The following is a 19796-nucleotide window of genomic DNA, read 5'->3' as shown; positions in this document are numbered from 1 at the left end:
GGTACCGCTAACAAGATATCTGCCGAGTGAGGCACGCCTAGGAGATTTTCCGTGGCTTTGTTTCCTTTTGGGGCAGCCTGGGCCCACCAGAGCCTGTCTATGTATGTATTGTCCCTTCTTCCACGGAGAAACAACAGCTATGCCGTCCTGCAAGACGTGGAGACCGAGCCCTGCAGGCCTCCTTGGGCACCTGCCCTGTCTCCCAAGTCCTCTCCCAAGCCCCGTGAATCGCTTGGGCGGGCCAGTGGCGCCCTCTCCTGGTTCTGGAGCGCCAATGCAAGCCTCCTCCCCTCAACTTGAGGCCCAACCAGTGACTTTGGTCCTGGGGGCGGCTGATTGGTCAAGCAGGCAGCTGATTTGGCTCCTCCCACCAGCTCTGGGGCTATAAAAGAACTCAGGGCCTTTTTTGCAGAGCTTCTCAGCCCTAGGCTTGTCGTGGTCGTCGTCCTCGTTCTTCAAGGGTGCTTTCAGGAGAGAGGTCTCGCCAAGACCCGGTCCCGGGACATAGAAGCCGCTAGAGCACCTGGCTAGAGCCTGGCTGGGCTGCTGATCCACTGAACGCTGTCTCGGTGTCATTTCTTCTTCAACGACTCGTCCACACCCTTGGTAACCCCTGGGCCTGGACCCCAACATCTGGGACAGCCCCCGCGCCGCGTGGGAATTGAAGGACCAGCCTGCCTCCGTACGGGCTCGATCCAAGGCTGATTCAGGGCCCGCCATGGCCGACAAAATCCACATGTCACTGGACGACATCATTAGGCTGGACCGGAGTGAGCGAGACGACCAAGGTGGCGGCCGAGGCCGCGGCGGGGGCAGAGGCGGGGGCAGGGACCGAGGCTGGGACCTAGGCCGCTCCCTGCCCCAGTCAACCAGACTTCTGCCAGGGGTGGCCCTTGCTTTCCTCGGTCCCATGTTCTTGCTGCTCTTGCTGCTCCCGGATCACCTGCTTGTCAATCTCCTGGACAACACGGGAGAGCTCTTTGAAGTTGCGGAAGATCTCGCCATCTGGCAGGTGGATGCGGTGCATGAGGTGGATCTCTACCTTAGAGTTCATGCACTGTCCCGTGTTGTGGGTGACCGTGGCATACTTCCAGCTCTTTGGGTCCAGTCACTTGGCAGCCGCCATTTTGTTTTTTAAATATATTTCATTGATTTTTTAACAGAGTGGAATGGAGAGGGATAGAGATTTAGAAACCTCAAAGATAGAGAAACCTCAATCAGCTGCCTCCCGCACACCTCCTACTGGGGATGTGCCCACAACCAAGGTATATGCCCTTGACCAGAATCGAACCTGGGACCCTTTAGTCCGCAGGCCGATGCTCTATCCACTGAGCCAAACCAGTTAGGGTGGCAGCCGCCGTTTTGAAACGGCAAATGTCAATCCCTCTCTTTTATCCTCTCCCCGCCGCCCCAAATCCGGCATGTTTACTTCCCCGTTTGGATAGCACAAAATGCAAGTCCAAAACATTGTACAAGTATACTTTTTACTACACAAAGTAGATTAATACCTTTGTGTTGTTTTGGGGGTGCGTGTGTGTGTGTGTGCGTGTGCCCGGTGGTGCCTGCGCGTCTGTGTGTGTAAATCCGCAGTCACACATAGACACTTCTTGATCTGAATGGTCCTTCAGCATCCATGAGCACCCTTCAGTCCCTGCCTTGTCGCAGACAGCGTCCCCTGCTTGTCCTTCCCCCCTCTTGTCCAGCCAGATCTGGGGAAGTCCAGTCACCTGGCTCTGCCCTCCCCAGAGGAGGCTGCAGGAGGGGGCCTTGCATTGGCGCCTCTCAACCAGCAGAGGGCAGGGCAGGCTCCCCGGCCCCGCCTGGGCTGGGCCATCTGGTGGACTTCCAACCCCCCGCCCTCCCCCCCCCCCCCCGCCCCCGACCCCCTCCTAGCTTTACCCCCCACTCCCTCTCAGGATGGATGTTCAGGCCCTGGCTCAGAGACCAAGTCCACGATTGGCCACATGGGCTTGCAGAAGCCTCCGCCCCTTGAAAGGCTGGATCAATGTCCTTTCTGAGGAGCTTTTCCTGTGGGGTTTTTCTGTTTGTTTGTTTTTATTGGTTTATTATTATTATTATTATTATTATTTTGGTTTTTGGGGGGGATTTCTTCTTTTTAGGAGGGTTTTTTGTTTTGGTACACTTTTTTGTTTTTGTGGGTTTTTTTGTTTGCTTGTTTTCTCTTCTACTTTTATATTGGGATGATGTGGAAGGAGCCAGAATGTTCCATTGTTCACCCAATTTGTTGGCAAACATCTCTATTTTTGCCCTGTCACAGGTTTGTCTCGGCGAGCATCAGGGCCTTCATTTCCCTTTGGTACAGCATCATGATCTTCGTCATCTTCACCCTCACCCGTTTTTCTGTCTTCAGAAGGAGGTGGTGATTCCTTTGCTAGCTTTTGTACCATGTGTTCAAGATATTCTGGCAAACTTTTGAACTGTTGTTTGTTTGACTGGAAGAAGTGACGGCTTCTCCGTGCTAACAGTCTCAGGGCTCTCCAACCATAATTTGGATGGTTCACCACCTTATATTCGTTTTCAATCATGCTTTCCGGGTCTGCCCGTTCAATGGCTTCTGCAAAGAATTCCTCCAAAGTTGGCATATAGCCTCTGGAGGCTGATTTACAAGCTTCCATATTATCCGGGCAGAGATCCCAAAGGCTTGTTATCGCCTCGTTTCTCTTCAGAATCTTTGTGCTGGGCCCTTTTCACAGGAAGTCCAGGAAGTCCTCTGGTGCGGTTCTCTTTCGTACTGCTCTCGTCGGCTTAGTATCTGATGTTCTTTCCTTCACAAAACTTGGGCAGCCTTCATTTTTCCACTTGTTCTGTTATGGGTTGGCTCAACGAGATAGACCACCGACTCAGAATTTAAATTTGAAAGCCTTTTTATTAAGCTGGCCAGCTGACCACAGCCCGTACCTTCCCCCTCTGGGAAGCCTCGCGGCATGTGGCAAAGAGCAAGTGTGCATTATGATTTTTATAGCAAAACAGTGTTACCTTAGAAGCTCACAGAAAGTTCATAAGCACAAAGGGGGGTAAACAGAGTCACACCTGACTGGTCTAAGACAATCTAGCAATTTTTCTTTCATGGTTCCTAACCCTGAAACCCCCCTCCATATGTCAGTCCCTCCTCCCAGTACATACACAATTCTCATATCCTGGCAACACAATTCTTCCTCATATATCAGTCCCCCCTCCCAGCACATTCTGTAACATTCTGTAACCCTTCCATGGCGCAGTCCCTCACCCTAGCACATTCCCTACTGGTCTTATGCCCGAATCAAATCTTTGATTCAGTGCCTTCCTCTACGATATGAAATTGAGGAGGCATTTGGCAATGTAGGGGTCAAGCCGCTGGGGAAGAGTCTGGCATTTGATGGTGAAGAATTGGCCAGGGTCTCGGCCACTGACATAGAGTCTTAGTTCCCATGTCTTTCTGCTTCCCATTGGTCAGTTCACCATGTGAGAGGCATGAGGAGGACGGGGTTACAATTTCTAGTGCCTCTTTCCTGCGACTTTGATGGCGGTTGGAGTGCTCAGCACCACCTGGTAGGGTCCATCCCATCTAGGTTTCAGGCTGCTAGGGTCGTGGCGCTTCACCCAGACGAGGTCACCCAGAGAGAAGGCATGCTGCGTTGGACTGGTTCTCGGTGCGTCCTCCTCCCTTACGGCTCTCACCACCCGTTGTGCTGACGTGGCTCTGCTCTGCAAAGCCTGTAAGGACTTAAGCAAATTTCGGGTAGAGAGACGGGCGACTTCCTCCTCCCCCAACCTGGGCACCAATGGGAGCGGTTGCCCAAACATTATCTCAAAAAGGAGTTAGCCCTTGGATGTATGGGGTGTACCTAGCTCTGAGGAGAGCAAAAGGAAGGAGACTTACCCAGTTTTCGCCAGTCTCTAATTTTAACTTAGTTAATGTTTCCTTTAAGATCCAATTCATCCTCTCTACCTGTCCAGAACTTTGTGGTCCATAAACACAATGCAATTTTCAAGTAACTCTTAGGGCCTTAACTATGGATTGTAACTTTGGTGATAAACGCCAGGCCATCGTCGGACCCCATGTATAGTGGCAGGCTAAACCGGGGGACAATTTCATTGAGGAGTTTTCTAACTACTACCTGTGCTGTCTCTGCCTTGGTTGGGTATGCCTCAGGCCAGCCAGAGAAGGTATCAATGAAAACCAGCAAGTATTTATACCCTCCTTGTCCTCCTGGTATCTCAGTGAAGTCCACTTCCCAGTGTTCCCGGGGTTCTGACCTTGGAATCGCTGTCCTGGTGCGGCCACAACAGGGGCCCTTGGTTCACCCGGGCACACACTTGGCACCTTCTAGCCAACTCTTGAGATATTTTCTGGAGCCCTGGGATGTAAAATTCTCTTCCCAGTAGTTCTGATAGCTTCATTCCCCCAGGTGGGTGCTCTGGTGGGTCTGGAAAGCGATGGTCCGCCCCAGGGCTTCTGGCATTATAGGCCTCCCATCTGGCAGAATTAGCCATCCAGCCCCTCCTTCCTGAGCCCTAGTTTCTCAGCTAGCCTCTGCTTCTCTGGCAGATGAGTAGGCTTCTCTGGGAGCCTTCGTGCTGGCAGGGCTACAAGAACTTCTAGGGGCCCTACTGGTCTTTTAGCCAATTCTTTGGCCCCTATATGGCTGCCAGGTGGTTAAGTATCTCAGGAGCTTTTTCCTTTCCTCCTGAGGTCAGGAGACTTCTGTAAGGTGGCTCCCGTGTCCTCCTGTAAGGGCAGTGTGAGGAGATATATCCCTGTAGTCCCTGAGTAGGTCTGGCAGGGCCAGTACCGGGCGCTTACCAGGGCTTCTTAGATCTCCCTTGGCTCCTCCTCATGTGCCCCCCGCTACTGGGTACCTTCCTATACGAAGCTGCTCCCATCGTCCCTGTAGAGGGACTCATCCGGATTCTGCAGGGCTGGTCCACAAGGTCCTCATGGAGGGAAGTGAGGGTAGTCAGTGTCTCCTCGCAGTCAGGCAAAGGGGCCTCTGCCTTCTCGTCAGGGAGGAGTATGGCAGGGTTCAAGGCAGCTGTTTTCAGGAAGCTGAAATGTTTACTCTTTTTCCCTTTCCCTACCAGAGGGCCTGAGTGAGTGCTATGAGTTCCACAAGGAAGTCCACCTTTTGGGCCCCCACTGTCAGGGTTATTCTGGGCTCCTGCGGGCCAGCTGAGCCCCGACAACCCCAATCCACCTCCTCCACCAGCATGGGAGGGAGTCGGTTCTCCCGCACGTTCAGGGCACTCCCTTTTCCAATGTCCTTCCTTTCTGCAAAATGCACATTGATTTTTCCCAAGCCTGGGTTGGACTCCTTTTCTTCCGCGAGGCTTTTCTTTGCCCTTGTTGTCTCTCCAGCCCCTTGGCCATCCAGGTGTTTAAACCTGCTGGTGGGTCCTCCTGATTGTCAAAAACCTTCTGGGCCACCTCAACCAACTTAGAGATTGATTTCCCCTCAAAGCCTTCTAACTTTTGTCATTTTTTTCCTAATATTTGGGGCCGACTGGGAAACAAATGCAACATTGACAGCCCTCCGACTTTCTGGTGCATCAGGGTTAGGCCCCTGGACTGTCTCTGTCACCTTAGAGAGGTTTGTGGGTCTCCAAGCAGCAGCTCGGATGTCCCCTAATAGAGTCTGGCGATACCAATCGAGAGCCTCCTTTCCCCTGTCACTATAGGGGTTCCAGTTGGGTTGCCTGGAGGGAAACACAGTCTTCAAGCTGTCTCTTATTTGTTCTTTCAGAATGAACTAAAGGAGCTTTATTTCCCTACAGGGTCTTATATGTCACAGGACCTCACAGGGTCTGTAATTCCTGTAACAGAGGGCTAGTATTCACCACTTTATTAACCCCCTCTGTTCTAGACAGGCCTTCCCCAGTTTCCTACAATTGAGGTTTTGTGCCACCCCTGACATGGGCATGGTCACACAGGCCTGTAAGACAGTATACAGATTGCTAACTGTCAACTGTCTCTCAATAGAGACCAAAATTTAATGGGTATTCTTCTTTGTCCACCTGGGCAACTGCCCTCTCGGCAGCTAGACACCCTTTACTTTTTGGGTTCATTCCACATAGCCTTTTTCCAGGACAGTTTACACATAGGCCAGTTCTTTCTAGCCACAAATACAGCTTGTCCAATTTCCTTAAAATGTATTCTGGCACAGGAGAAAGTTGTTTTGCTGTACATAGGTAGCTTAATCTCTATACAACTGGGCTTGGACCTCTGCCTAGCAAATTGCAGTCTATAAGTTCAATATGCAGCCTCCAGTCCTCCTAACCCAACGAGGTTTCGGCTAGTCTCTGAGTCAGACTTCTCCTCTCTTGGAGAATTTCAAAGTCCTGATGGCTCCCAGGTCTAGGGAGAGTGCCCTTTTCTTAACTCTGTTTATTAGTTACAGGGCCCTGCTTTCCTTGTCTTCCCACCAGTCCCCTTTATGGCAGAACAGCGACCAGGCCTCTTTGAAGGGAGTGTACTGGAAGGGGATATCAGCCCCTCCTCTTCCAGCAGCAACAGGTACTAAACCCTTTCAGTACATTTGCAAGCAGGGAGCTTTTACTAACTCTATCTGCAGCTTTCATAGATCTCAGGCTTGCTGCTCTATTCCTGGGGCTGTAGGAAGGCTAGTACCAGTCACTGGCTTCTGGCTTAACTGCTGTAGCCTGCAAGCCAAAGGCCCAAGTCTTGTATTGCTTGTTGTAAAACACTCATTTCTCACTGGGCAGCAGCATCGAGGCAGCTCTAGTGTCAGGTAAATTTCTGCTGTTCTCCACTTTCTTGCTGCTGCTGCTGCTGCTGCTTCTTTTTTTTCAGGGCCACTGCAGGCAGCTCAGGCATCCAGCCCCCCTTCTTTGTTCATTCACTCCCCAATCTGGTCTGGAGCTGGGAATAACGCTTCGGTCTGCCTTGCTTCCCCAGAGGGCTGCCTGTCTAGCCCCAGATCTAGAGGGCCGGCCTGCCGTAGTGGCAACATAGGAACTCCAGGACTGGCAGATGTTGCAGGGTCCTGCAGGTTCTCCACCCTCCTCTCTCTCCCCATACACTGTCCCTGTCTAGTATGGGACGGACTGAAGGGGTTGAAGGATGACAAAACTCCTCCCGTAAGTGGGTCCGGAGGGAAGACAATTGGCATCGGGGGAGGCAGGGGCTCCGGGTCAAGAGCTGGTGGCGTGGCCTGGGCTTGAGGCCGGGGCTCACCCAGATATGGCGCCAGGGGACCATAGGGGGCGGCCGGCTAATGGGTTCTTCCTGCTCTCCCTGAAGGACCGGGGGAGCCTTTCCCTTCTGGGGCCCGGCCAAAAGAATTGTCTGTCTGTCCCAATTTTTCCCTTGGGAGGCAAGCCCTCATTTACCGGGGTTTCTTGGACAATATGTCAACCCAAACCTGAATATAAGGAATTTGATTAGGATGCCCTGGGCGGCCGTGTATGACGTAATGGACCCGGTAGGCAGTGGTCAGATCAAAAGACCCTGCATCCGGCCACCCCTCCTGGAAAGTGGGCCACTCCCATTCACAGAATCGCTGTAAATCAAAAGCATTAACATTATAACCTTTAAATTTACCCTAGAACTTCAGTTTAATACAGTAAATTACAACCTAGGTAAGAGCAGCTTATAGACAGAAATCTTTATTAACTAAGTGGGCTAATTCTCCTTAACAGTGAGCAAAAGACTCTTAGAAAAATAATTCTCGCAGCTGCCAAGAGACTTTGCAGATTGCCAAGGGGCCAGCCCAAACGTTCAGCCAAGCGTATCAACAGAAAGCAGAATAAATCAAAGTAGCTCTTACTTCACACAGACCAGTAATGATTTACACTTTCTTAATTGACAAGCCCAGGCTGGAGCTGTATCCAGTCTCCCTTCTCTGTAGTAATTTGGCCAGTCCCACACAAACAAACTTTGCCCCGAACCCATGATGATCGGTGGCGAGAGACAGACAAGGGAAGGGGTGACCTGTTTTCACAGATCCTCATGCAGATGCCCGCCTGGCCGAGTCCCTTGGGAGCTTAGATTCGTCGTAGCTAAGGTGCACCCGTATAAACCCCGGGCCTGGTCACCTCCACATGGGGGTGAGTCACCGTTATGCCATATGACGAATCGCGGAACCCCAGGTTGGGGCCCACTCAGACTCCGTAACCGAAGTTGTGGAGCCACATAAAGGAGAGGAGAGGGCAGGCCCCCTCCCTCCACACTCACACACTTTCACCAGACATTCACTCAGAGTTTAAACAATCCATCCAATTCCTAACAATTTCCTAATTCCTGAGGGAGCTCTGTAGCTTCCCGGGAGGTGATCAAGCTCCCCTTCCACTCACCCGGAGTGGGCCTGACTGATAGGGGGTCGACAAAGATGACTGACAAAGATGACAAAGACAAAGACAACAAAGAACAAAGACAAAATAAATTAGCCAAATGCAACCTAAGGTTGCCCGGAACCTGCAGCTTGCTCCTTGAAGTCCTGAAAATTTTCAAAAAACATTGCAGCAGGGTGTACACAGAAGCAGACAACTTTTTGACCACAAATACCAAGACAAACAAATACCAGACAGACAAACCCAGTGCAGCCTACAGCCGCACGAACCAGGGACCCCGGCCACCATCGTGGCCGCGGGTCAGGACCAGGAGTACCGCTGCGTCCAGCCCTCCGTGTAGGTCCTTCCGTGGGACGTCCCAATTCCTGTTTAACGACCGGTCCCTTACCTCTCTCAAGAGTCCAGGTGGCTCAGTTTCCGAATTGAAAGTTTTGGGTGGACTGGAGGCCTCCTTGGTAGTCGTTCTCCACAGGTGTGGGGTATCTCGCTGAGTACCCGGCGACAAGTGGGGGAGAGCCTCCTGCCTTAAATAGGGGGTCCCTCTCCTCCCTTCTGGGGGAGAGCCTCCTGCCTTGAATAGGGGGTCCCTCTCACCCCTGCCAGGGGAGAGCCTCCAGCCCTAAACAAGGGGTCCCTCTCCTCCCTGCCGGGTATCTTGCTGCGGGCCTCCAAATGTTATGGGTTGGCTCAACGAGATAGACCACCGACTCAGAATTTAAATTTGAAAGCCTTTTTATTAAGCTGGCCAGCTGACCACAGCCCGTACCTTCCCCCTCTGGGAAGCCTCGCGGCATGTGGCAAAGAGCAAGTGTGCATTATGATTTTTATAGCAAAACAGTGTTACCTTAGAAGCTCACAGAAAGTTCATAAGCACAAAGGGGGGTAAACAGAGTCACACCTGACTGGTCTAAGACAATCTAGCAATTTTTCTTTCATGGTTCCTAACCCTGAAACCCCCCTCCATATGTCAGTCCCTCCTCCCAGTACATACACAATTCTCATATCCTGGCAACACAATTCTTCCTCATATATCAGTCCCCCCTCCCAGCACATTCTGTAACATTCTGTAACCCTTCCATGGCGCAGTCCCTCACCCTAGCACAGTTCCAGTTTTCTTCCGTGGATAATATATGCTCTACCATTTTTGAAAACCTCTCTCCATCGGGTGGGTTTTCAGAGAGCAGTTGATAAACTGATTTTGTGATGCCTTCAATCCAGAGTGACTGCTCATCAGTTAAAACATGGTTGGAACTTTTGGATTTCACCTGTCCCTTGAGATATTGGAATAAAAGGAGATACTGCAGGAGACTCTGTCGGCGAAAGTTACTGTCACTCAGCTGTAAACCCAGCAACTTTTCACTTGTTAAAAATTTTGCAGCATATACATGCTCTCCTCCTGCCCTTAATTCTCCCATCTTTTTTCTTGAGTCCTGAGTATTATCTAACTTGTAATTCTTGAAAACAGCCAGGACTTTTTCTGAGTACCTGCGGAAAGTTTTCCATGCCATCTTCTCATAGCATTGCCCAGGGTTCCTGAAGTTATCCTGAAGGGACCAGAATTTGCGGTACAGGCTGTAATCCATTGGGATGGAGCAAGTTGTTGGAGCTTCATCATCACCCACGTCACCTTCGTCTAGGTCCATTCCTTCTTCTCCGTCTTCAGCGTGCTTCTGACCCAAGGTGCTTTCCTGCTCATTGGTATTGAAAACAGTGACATTTTCCAGATTAAACTGACCCTGCAAGTTACGACCGGATCTCTCAGGTAAAGGGAAAAGCCTGGCCAAAAAGAGTTGAATCCGTGCACGGAAAAGTGTGTGTGGGGCTTTGGATAATCTCCTTAAGAGGTCATTGCACATACATAGTAAATAAGTTTTCCCAACAGACTTCCAAGTAGCAACATTTTTTTCCACAAATGAGAATATTGTGTCACACTGATCCAAAGGCAGACATTCCAAAGTGTCTGCCAACAAGACAGCAGGTGTCGCCGTGGTGCAAATCCCTTCAGTGACTCCCCCAATAGCAAGAGAAATAATAGCTAAAACATTTTCACACGACGAGTGATTGATCATTTCTTCTTGCAGGACACCTCTGAAAGCTTGGTCAAGGGTACATTTCTTTTCGTCTTCAGTTCCAGGTAACTGGCTGAAGGTATTCAACAATGGCTTGATATTTTTGTTGTTCAGGGCTTCTCTGGTAGACTTGGTAAACCGCGTCTGCACTTCGGCTACACTGAAGCATGGCTGTGTAGGAGACATCTTCACAGCGGCGCGTGTTGTGGGGGCCGAAGCCCAGCAGGTGCAGGGGTTCCCAAACGTGCGTACTGAGTCGGCGAAGAAGAAATGACACGGAGACAGTGTGTGTGTGTGTGTGTGTGTGTGTGTGTGTGTGTGTGTATGAGGTGTCCCCTGACTCCTCTTGCCCTTGGTCCCCCTGTGCGTCCATTTAGATCATTGGAGGCGATTACAGATTTCAGAAGTGAGCTCACACAGGACAGATACAAAACACACAAGGTCAGAGACACCTACCGTGGTCAGTCAGGCCATCCGGACTGGGGGTCCCTCAATGGTGTTTCGGATCCCGGCGAGCCCCCTAATATTATGCCCAGATTTCAAGACCCCCAACAGACAAACACAGATCCAGCCAATTCCGATGCAAAAGCAGAGAGTCCTTTATTATTATTATTACAGACCTTGGTCTGGCTCCCAGCTTCTTCCTATGCAATGGCAAGAAGGGGAATAGGCCTCCATGAGAAAAAACAGGGTTTTAAAAGGGGGTGGAGTGAGGGGACTGTGAGCCCTGCCGATTGGGCAGGCACAAGCTGGGTCTTGTTACATAGGATGCGGTAATTTTTATGGCCCCCACATCCCTTGACTGACATTGGTTAGTTTAAAGATATCCCGGGCATTGCCAGCAGAGGCCTGGGCTTCCGGGAAGAAGGAGATCTGAGCATGTGGCTACTGCCCTAACATGGAGGATATGGTTTAAGATGGAAGGCATAGCCCTCACCCTTTCACTCCTACCTGTGCTGAAATCCATGGATGTTGGGTGGTGTGTGGAAGTTGTGGGCCGCAAAAGAGAAGAAAGAAAAGAGGAGGGCAGGCGGACGGAGAAAAAAATCTATGAGGACGGAGGGACTTGATGCACTGGGCTCCATGGGCGGAATGCGCTCCGATGACGCTTGCCACTTGAATACTGGATGTGGTATGTATGTATGTATGTATGTATGTATGTATTCAGATGATATTTTCTTGAGTTGTCCACTTGAATAACCTGAATGTTTTTGTTGTTGCTGTTTTTTGTTTAGTTCCATACAAAGATTCCTATTTATTCATATCTGATTTATTCATTTTTTATTTTATTTTAAAACCCATATGGTTTTATGAACCGGTGTCTCCCCAATAGTTTCAACGAGAGAGAGAGAGAGAGAGAGAGAGAGAGAGAGAGAGAGAGAGAAAGAGAGAGAGAGGATGAGATGATCCGATCCATGAGTACTGCCTCATTTATTTTTCAGCTCCCAGGCAGCAAAAATGTTTTTATGCCCTAACTGGCTTGGCTCAGTTGATGGAGCGTTGGCCTGCGGATTCCGGGGGGGTGGGGGAGGAGCGGGGGAGGGTGTGTGTGTGTGTGTGTGTGTGTGTGAGTGTCCCAGGTTTGATTCCGGTCAAGGGCATGTACCTTGGTTTCGGGCACATCCCCAGTAGGAGGTGTGCAGGAGGCAGCTAGCAGATCAATATTTCTCTCGTGGATATTTCTCTCTATCCCTCTCCCTTCCTCTCTGTAAAACATCAATAAAATATTTAATAAAAAGTTTTTGTTATGTCTTCCGGGAAGGGAGAGAGGGAGAGGGAGGCAGGCGCCGGGACGTCTTGGGCCTGCGGGGTGTGTGTGGGAGGGGTGGGTGGGAGGTGGTGGTGGTGGTGTGTGACTTCGAGGAAGTCTTTCACTTTTGAATGGCCTGGCCCACCCCCGTGTTTGTTCCCTCCATCCTCTGAAAAAGATTATCCTAGGCACCACCCCCCCACCCCCGCGTTCGGTGATGCCGTGCTGTCCTGGACGGGGTTGGGGTTGGGGGCCCGGGACCTGATCGGCCCTCCGGGCGGGCGGCGGAAAGCCCTTGCTATCCTGAGCTCCAGATCTGTTCCGCTGAGGTTTGCGCTCCTTGTCGGGAGCCACCTGGCGGCCGCTTTTATATCGTTTCTTCCTTGAGGAGCATCTAGGGTGGGGAAGCTGCTGCAATGCCTGAGGCCTACTTCCAGAGTGCCAGCGGCGCTGTCGGGATCGTCCCGGCAGTGCGGGTCCATAGGTGCCCGGCCCATTCTCCAGAGATTGGACCTGCAGCAATGCTGAAGGAGTGAGCGGCTGCCGCCGATGCGGTGGTGGACCGCTAGGACAGTTTGACCAGCACTCTCTTACCCCTCCGTGGGGACTGTCCAGGGCCGCCGCAGCCGCCTTCGCCTCCTCGGGCTTAGCCGCAGAGGTTGGCTTGCGCTGCTCTGTTGGTGCCTGTCCAGTTATCTGGAGATTGGACCTGCGGCGGGGCCATTGAAGGAGTGAGTGCCTGACGCCTGTGCGATAGGGTGGCTCGGCACTCGCTCTCGCCCCTCCATGGGACTGACTGTGGCGCCGCGGGGGTAGCTGGAGAGGTTGGCTTGCACCAGGAGGCCGTTCTGCCGGAGGCGCCCCCCCGCCCCACCTCCGGCTTCTATTGATTTTGACACAGGCACATGCCTGCGCGAGGTGCCGGCCGACCCGGCCATGTGTCCACGTCGCTCCTGTGAGTTCGTCCCTCTGTCCATCAGAGGTGCCCTCCACCAAATTTTTCAAAATCCCGTTTTGGAGGCCGGAGCATGCGCGTCATTAAGCGGTCGACCGGGCTGCACCGGGCAGGCGTGTGCCGAGTGAGCCTCGGTCACCGGGCTCTACTTTGTGGCCGTTATCTGAGTCGTGGAGCTCCGTAGGTGGGGGCCGGCATGGGCGGTGCGTGGAGGATGGCGGAGGACGAGGCAGGTTGGTCCGAGTGCACACGTGGTCCCTGTCGTCAGATATGGTTCTTCATTTTTCTGTGAGCGAGCTTGGGCCAACTCTGTGTCCAGGCCTTCCGGCGACACAGTGGTTCTAGGTGCCCGCAGAATTTTTTCAAAGTCCCGATTCGGAAGCACGTTTGACAGGGCATTGCCCGCACGTGCAAAGTGGTGAGAGAGGCCGTGGACGGCCCGGCCCTCTTCTCTTGCTGCCACCTGTCCATGGCACGCTATTTACGTGCTTTGGGGGGTCAACCATATAGCTCCGTCGCTTACTTTTGCACCCCCCCCCCCGCCCTTCTTTGGTGGTGATGGTGTCCCGTGGGGTCTCTGGTGACTGCGACTCGCTTCCGGGAGTCCAGCGTGATCTGAAGACAGAGGCCCCCATCAACGGCACCATCCATGTTTTGCCTAAAGTTGGCATTTTGTACCACGAGATGACTGTGGACACGCTGTCCTTGGGTGATTGGACAACAAGGGGTGTGCCCGGGAGCTTCTCAGCAGCGACCAGAAGCATGACTACCCCGTCCCTGCTGCACGAGCAAAAGCCATAAGCATAGGGCCTGCGAGCGCTGGCTGCTGCTGTACGTCTCAGACCCCGTCCCCGAGGACTGTGCTCTCCCCCTCCGCATGATAAGAGAATGAAGGGCTTTACATGGCGAGGCTGAAGTGCAGTCTCGTGTTCTGGATGGTTTTCCCCGCCCCGTTTCCCTTATGCTCGCTGGGGGTCTGCCTCGCTCCCCGCCCCGTTTTTGTAGCAGATTGATTGATGTGGTGATGTCGCGCTCTTCCGGGTGGGCCTAAGCTGTGCCAGCCGAGAGACAGACATTCCTTGGTGAATGGGATCACTCTTCTCGCTCTACCCACTGGCCCCTCTCCTCTCCTCCCTGATAGTCAGCGGTGCGTGGAAGGGAAGGGGTAAGGAACCCGCCCGACCTTGTCACGCTGGTGGTCTCTCTTACGCAGTGGACACCCTCCGCTCGCCTTTCCTGGCCTCCGTTGTCGCAGGCGCCCCTCCCCACAGCGGGGAGGGGCCGTCGTCCATCATCACTCCTCACGCGCCTCCCTGTTGGGCGTGTTGTCGCTGTTTCGCCTTGGCCCTTGGTGGGTGCCCCTGGAGCTCTCCTGGATGTCCTGCAGGTGCCCGAGGCTGAGCTGGTGGTGTCCTTTCCAGCTCCCCGCGAGTGCACAGCCAGGCTGCTGCTGCGGGGGGTGCTCTGGAGGGGAGTCCCGGGGGAGTCTGGCTGGATAAGGGGAAGGCACGTCTGTCCCCCTCGTGGAAGGGGGACCGGGCCCGCGCAACGTGTGCTACGCTGGCGACTGTGATGGGGCCGAGTCAGCGGTGCCGGCCGCTGGCTGACCGTGAGAGTTAATTTTGTCCTGCCGCCTGTTCTTCTGTTACTGTAGTGTTTTTTTTTCTCTCTCTTACAACATGCCAGTGTTCCCGACGCAACACAATGGGCTCTCTTTTAGTTAACTATGGACGAGGCCCCCAGTGAGGCAAGAGGACGAAGCCCAGAGACAGCACGGGCTCACTACTGCTGCACTCTCTCACTCCACGGCCCCTCTTGCGAGCGCTTGTTGTGTGTCCATCGTGTGCTTGACCCTGTCCCAGTCGGGTCTCCCCTCTTCCCCCCTGTTCCCTCGGAAGTGTCTCCACATGGCTCCGCCGGCCCGATAAGGTGTTTCTGCTGGGGTTGGGGCACAACGCATCCTCAGTGAGAAAGCCTTCTCTAGCGATCCGAGAGGGTGCCCTGGGGTACCGGACCCCCCAGCTGCCGCCCCTAATCTGGAAGCGAGTTGTGTTAGCAGCCTCTGTGTTTGGGCTCTTGGGCCCCTCTCACACAGGCTTCGAGGGGCCTAGTGGCGACGCTGCTGTGCCTTACCATGGCCTGCACCTTCACCCTTCGAGTCTGGGGAGGGTCCTGCCGGGCGGGGCTGGCATCTGTCGCAGAAGTGCTGCATTACATGAGCGTGCATGCGGGCGTTGCTGCATGCGCATCCCCTGCACTGGGCCAGATTGTCTCCAGTTGCGTGTCAAAGGGGTTGGGGGACCGCGGAGGCCTTTCCCATCCCCAGCGTTCCTGCTCGCACGCCTTGATTCGAGTCCCTGTCTGGGTCGGACCAGGCTGATAAACCTATTGGCGGCTAGAGAGAAGCCGCAGTGGTTGCCCTGTGGTTGCTGAGGGTCGCTTGTATGGCCTTTCCTCGTTGGGGTGGGCCTTGGCTGTGGCGGGAGGAGGCTTGGAAGTTGTGCACTTGGGAGGATCGTCCCGGGCGATGCGGGGCCGCCTTGTGTGTCTTTGGTGGTGGGATCCCCGTGTTTGTTTACCCGGTGTCCAGGTCTGATACCTTGCCTTGATGTCTGTCCTCTGCTGTGCATGCCTGGGAGAAAGAGGGGACTCTAGGTCCTCTCGGCTGAGCATCACAGGCGGTGGTGGCTGTAGCCAGTGGGCAGCGGGGCCTGGAACCACCTGTGAGGTTGGTTGAAGGTTGTTTCCGGTGGAAGCCAGTCAGCATTTCCTGGGTCTCTGCGGGATGTCCCTTGGGCCTGGAGGGGCCCCGTCGGTGATACCCACGTTTGTCCCAGTGCGGCGAACTGACTCATTTCCCGGCATCGTCCTTTTTCTCCTTCCATTCTTTCTCACCAAGCGAACCGTGTCCTCAACTCACCTCACCGGGTGGCCCTGAGTCCAGCTCAGCCCACTCGTGCAGTCACTGCTGCACCTCCCCCTCCTGCGCCTCGCTGCCCGGGGGCAGTAGCCTCATCTCCGTGTCCATCTGTTGGTCCCATCTGCCTAGCCGATGCCCTTACGGGGCCATGCCTGCAGTCGCGTGTCGCCTCCTGGGCCGGCCGCTGCCCTGCTCTGTGCCCGCCACCTCCCGCTGTTGTGGCATCATCATTGTGTGGGCGCGCGAGGGTCCGTCTCCCGCTGCGCGGCCCAGTTCAGAAGGGCATGCCCGAGTGCTGACCGAGTCACAACCAGCCATCGTGATCTCCGTCCACGCGCCACCCTGGGAGGGGCCCCCAGGCTCTGGCCCGGGATGTCCCTTGTCCGTGTGTGCGTGTCCCGGCTGTCAGGTGTGTCTGCCTGGGTGCCATGTCCAGCACCACTCTCGCCCGCCATTGGGCCCTCCGGGGGGATGCCCCGCACCTGTGCCCCTCCATGGCGCTGCTGCATGCGCTGCGCCCTCATCCAGGGGTGCAGGTGGTGCTTTCACCTCGCTGCCGCTGGGAAGTGGTCTGCCCCTTGCTCGGTTTGGTACCCTGTGGAGCGGGCCCCACCTCTCACCTTGTTGCCCAAGGCTCTGCAAGCCCTCACCCGCTCACTCGCTATTGCTCGCTTCCTCCAGCACTCTGCACGTCCGTCTGCGCCTGGAAAACGCACCGCGGGGGCACGGTCTTCTGGCTCCCCGCGCTCTCCTACCTGGTTGACCCTGCCAGGACCATATGCTTGTCTCAAAGACTAAGCCATGCATGTCTAAGTACGCACGCCGGTACAGTGAAACTGCAAATGGCTCATTAAATCCGTTATGGTTTCTTTGGTCACTTGCTCCTCTCCTACGTGGATAACTGGTAATTCTAGAGCTAATACATGCTGATGGGTGCTGACCCCCCTCGAGGGAGGAGGTGCGTGCAGTTATCAGATCAAAACCAACCCGGACAGCCTCCCCTCTGTCCCTCGAGGGCCGTGGGGGTGGGTGCGGGCGTCTTTGCTGAATCTAGATAACCTTGGGCTGATCGCACCCCCTGCCCCGCCTCTGTGGCAGTGACTGCCCATTTGAACGTCTGCCCTATCAACTTTCGATGGTAGTCGCCATGCCTACCATGGTGACCACGGGTGATGGGGATTCAGAGTTTGATTCCAGAGAGGGACCCTGAGAAACAGGTACCACATCCATGGAAGGCAGCAGGCACGCAAAATACCCACTCCCGACCCGGGGAGGTAGTGACGAAAAATAACAATACAGGAGTCTTCCAAGGCCCTGTAATTGGAATGAGTCCACTTTAAATCCTTTAACGAGGATCCAATGGAGGGCAAGTCTGTCGCCAGCAGCCGCGGTAATTCCAGCTGCAATAGCGTATATTAAAGTTGATGCAGTTTAAAATCTCGTAGTTGGATCTTGGGAGCGAGCGGGTGGGCGGTCTTTCGCCAAGCAAGCCACTGCCTGTCCCTGCCCCTTTGCCTCTTGGAGCTCCCTGGATGCTCTTAGCTGAGTGTCCTGGGGGGCCTGAAGTGTTTACTTGGAAAAAATTAGAGTGTTCAAAGCAGGCCCGAGCTGCCTGCATACCGCAGCTAGGAATAATGGAATAGGACCGCGGTTCTATTTTGTTGGTTTTCAGAAGTGAGGCCATGATTAAGAGGGACGGCTGGGGGCATTCGTATTGTGCCACTGGAGGTGAAATTGGACTGGCGCAAGATGCACCAGAGCGAAAGCATTTGCCAAGAATGTTTTCATTAATCAAGAACTAAAGTCAGAGGTTGAACACGATCAGATACCGTCATAGTTCCGACCATAAACCATGCCGACTGGCGATGTGGCGGCGTTATTCCCATGACCCTCCGGGCAGCTTCCGGGAAACCAAAGTCTTTGGGTTCTGGGGGGTGTATGGTTGCAAAGCTGAAACTTAAAGGAATTGACGGAAGGGCACCAGCAGGAGTGGAGCCTGCGGCTTAATTTGACTCAACACGGGAAACTTCACCCAGCCCGGACTCAGACAGGATTGACAGATTGAGAGCTCTTTCTCGATTCCGTGGGTGGTGGTGCATGGCCGTTCTTAGTTGGTGGAGCGATTTGTCTGGTTAATTCCCATAACGAACGAGACTCTGGCATGCTAACTAGTTACACGACCCCCGAGCGGTCGGCGTCCCCCAACTTCTTAGAGGGACAAGTGGTGTTCAGCCACCCGAGATTGAGCAATAACTGGTTTGTGATGCCCTTAGATGTCCCGCCTGCACGGCTCTACACTGACTGGCTCAGTATGTGCCTACCCTATGCTGGCAGGCGCGGGTTACCGTTGAACCCCATTTGTGATGGGGAGCGGGGATTGCAATTATTCCCCATGAATGAGGAATTCCCAGTAAGTGCGGGTCATAAGCTTGCGTTGATCAAGTCCCTGCCCTTTGTACACACCGCCCGTTGCCACTACCAATTGGATGGTTTAGTGAAGCCCGCGGATGGGCCCGGCGGGGGTCGGCCCACGGCCCTGGTGGAGTGCTGAGAAGGCGGTGGAACCTGACTCTCTAGAGGAAGTAAAAGTCGTAACAAGGTTTCCATAGGTGAACCTGTGGAAGGATCATTAACGGAGAAAGGGGCGACTGAGCCTAAGTCCTTACGTGTTTGGTCAGTTGGGTCGCTGTCCTCTGGCTTAACCCCTGTGGTTTTTGAGGCCCAGGCTGGTTCAGGGCGGCGCCGGCTGCTGCCTGGCTCCCACAGGTCATGAGAGAAGGAGCGAGCAGGGACTCGGAGGGGGCCTTGGGGTGCCCCCGTTGCCCATGCCCTCCACCTTGTGGTTCATTTTCGCCCTCACCCCTGGCCGCAAGAAGACAAGGGCACGCATTGTGGATGTTCCCCCCCAGGCTCGTCTCGGGAACGGGGCCACAGTGGCCCCTTCCCACCGCCTGCCCTGGGCGCGGGTCATCCTGTCTTTCCCGTCAGGAGCACAACCATCTGCCCCGTGTCTCTCGTCCGCCATCCACCACCCGCAGTGCGGACGGGTGTGCGCACGCGCGTTCAGGGTGTCCTGCTTCCCCCGCCCCACAGGCCATGCCCCGTGCCCCAGCCTGCACCCCGCTTCCTGTCGCAGCCCCTCACCCCAAGGTGGCGAGGGGCCTGGGCCAGGGGTGCGGGGACGGGACGCTGTGGTGGAGGGAGAGAAGGGGGGTTCGGCCCCGGGAGCGTGTTGACATGTGTCGTGTGGAGTTTCCCGGGTTGGCGTCCGCCAGGTGGTGGAAACGACGGTGGTTGGTCGGCGCTGAAGGGGCGTTGGGGGGGATGATCCACGTTGCCAGGTCAGCGGGCGGCCAAGTCATGGGCAGGCCCCGTCAGGGCTCTGTACCCACCTGTGTGCAGGTTGCGGAAACCATTGGGTGAAGGGTCGAGGCATCCGGGGTGGAGGCGCACATTGGAACTTGGTTCCCCACCCCGTTCGCTCCCCCTATTCCAGGTACCTAGCACGTACGTACGGGTGCGGAGGTTTAAAGACCCCTGGGGATCGCCCGTCCGCCTTGGGTCAGGGGCTTTCAGCCCATGGGGAGGGTCAGGGGAAACGTCCCCGTGCCCTTTCCCCCCCTTTTCCCTCCCCTACTCCCGGGCCCCTTGGGGGCCGTGGCTTCGGACCACCCCATGGTCATTCCTTCCCTACCTGCAGAGTCTGATCTTGTTTGTCTCATTCTTAGACGGCTGCCTGAGGCGCCCCCGCCCCCCACCAGTGGGATGGGGGGTGGAGAAGAGAAGGTTGCCATG

At 54.5% G+C, this 19796-nt stretch overlaps 1 pseudogene; it reads right to left on the bottom strand.

The window, feature by feature from the left end:
- Positions 1 to 865: 865 nt before the first annotated feature.
- Positions 866 to 10562, bottom strand: LOC139000701 (THO complex subunit 1 pseudogene; annotated as a pseudogene).
- Positions 10563 to 19796: the final 9234 nt, after the last annotated feature.

This window comes from Myotis yumanensis, unplaced genomic scaffold (genome assembly GCF_028538775.1).
Source record: "Myotis yumanensis isolate MYYU_CA2020_CCGP unplaced genomic scaffold, mMyoYum1.0.hap1 SCAF_25, whole genome shotgun sequence".
NCBI classification, from domain to species: domain Eukaryota; kingdom Metazoa; phylum Chordata; class Mammalia; order Chiroptera; family Vespertilionidae; genus Myotis; species Myotis yumanensis.
The sequence above is the reverse complement of the archived record's forward strand: the minus strand, read 5'-3'. Positions and strand labels throughout refer to the sequence as shown.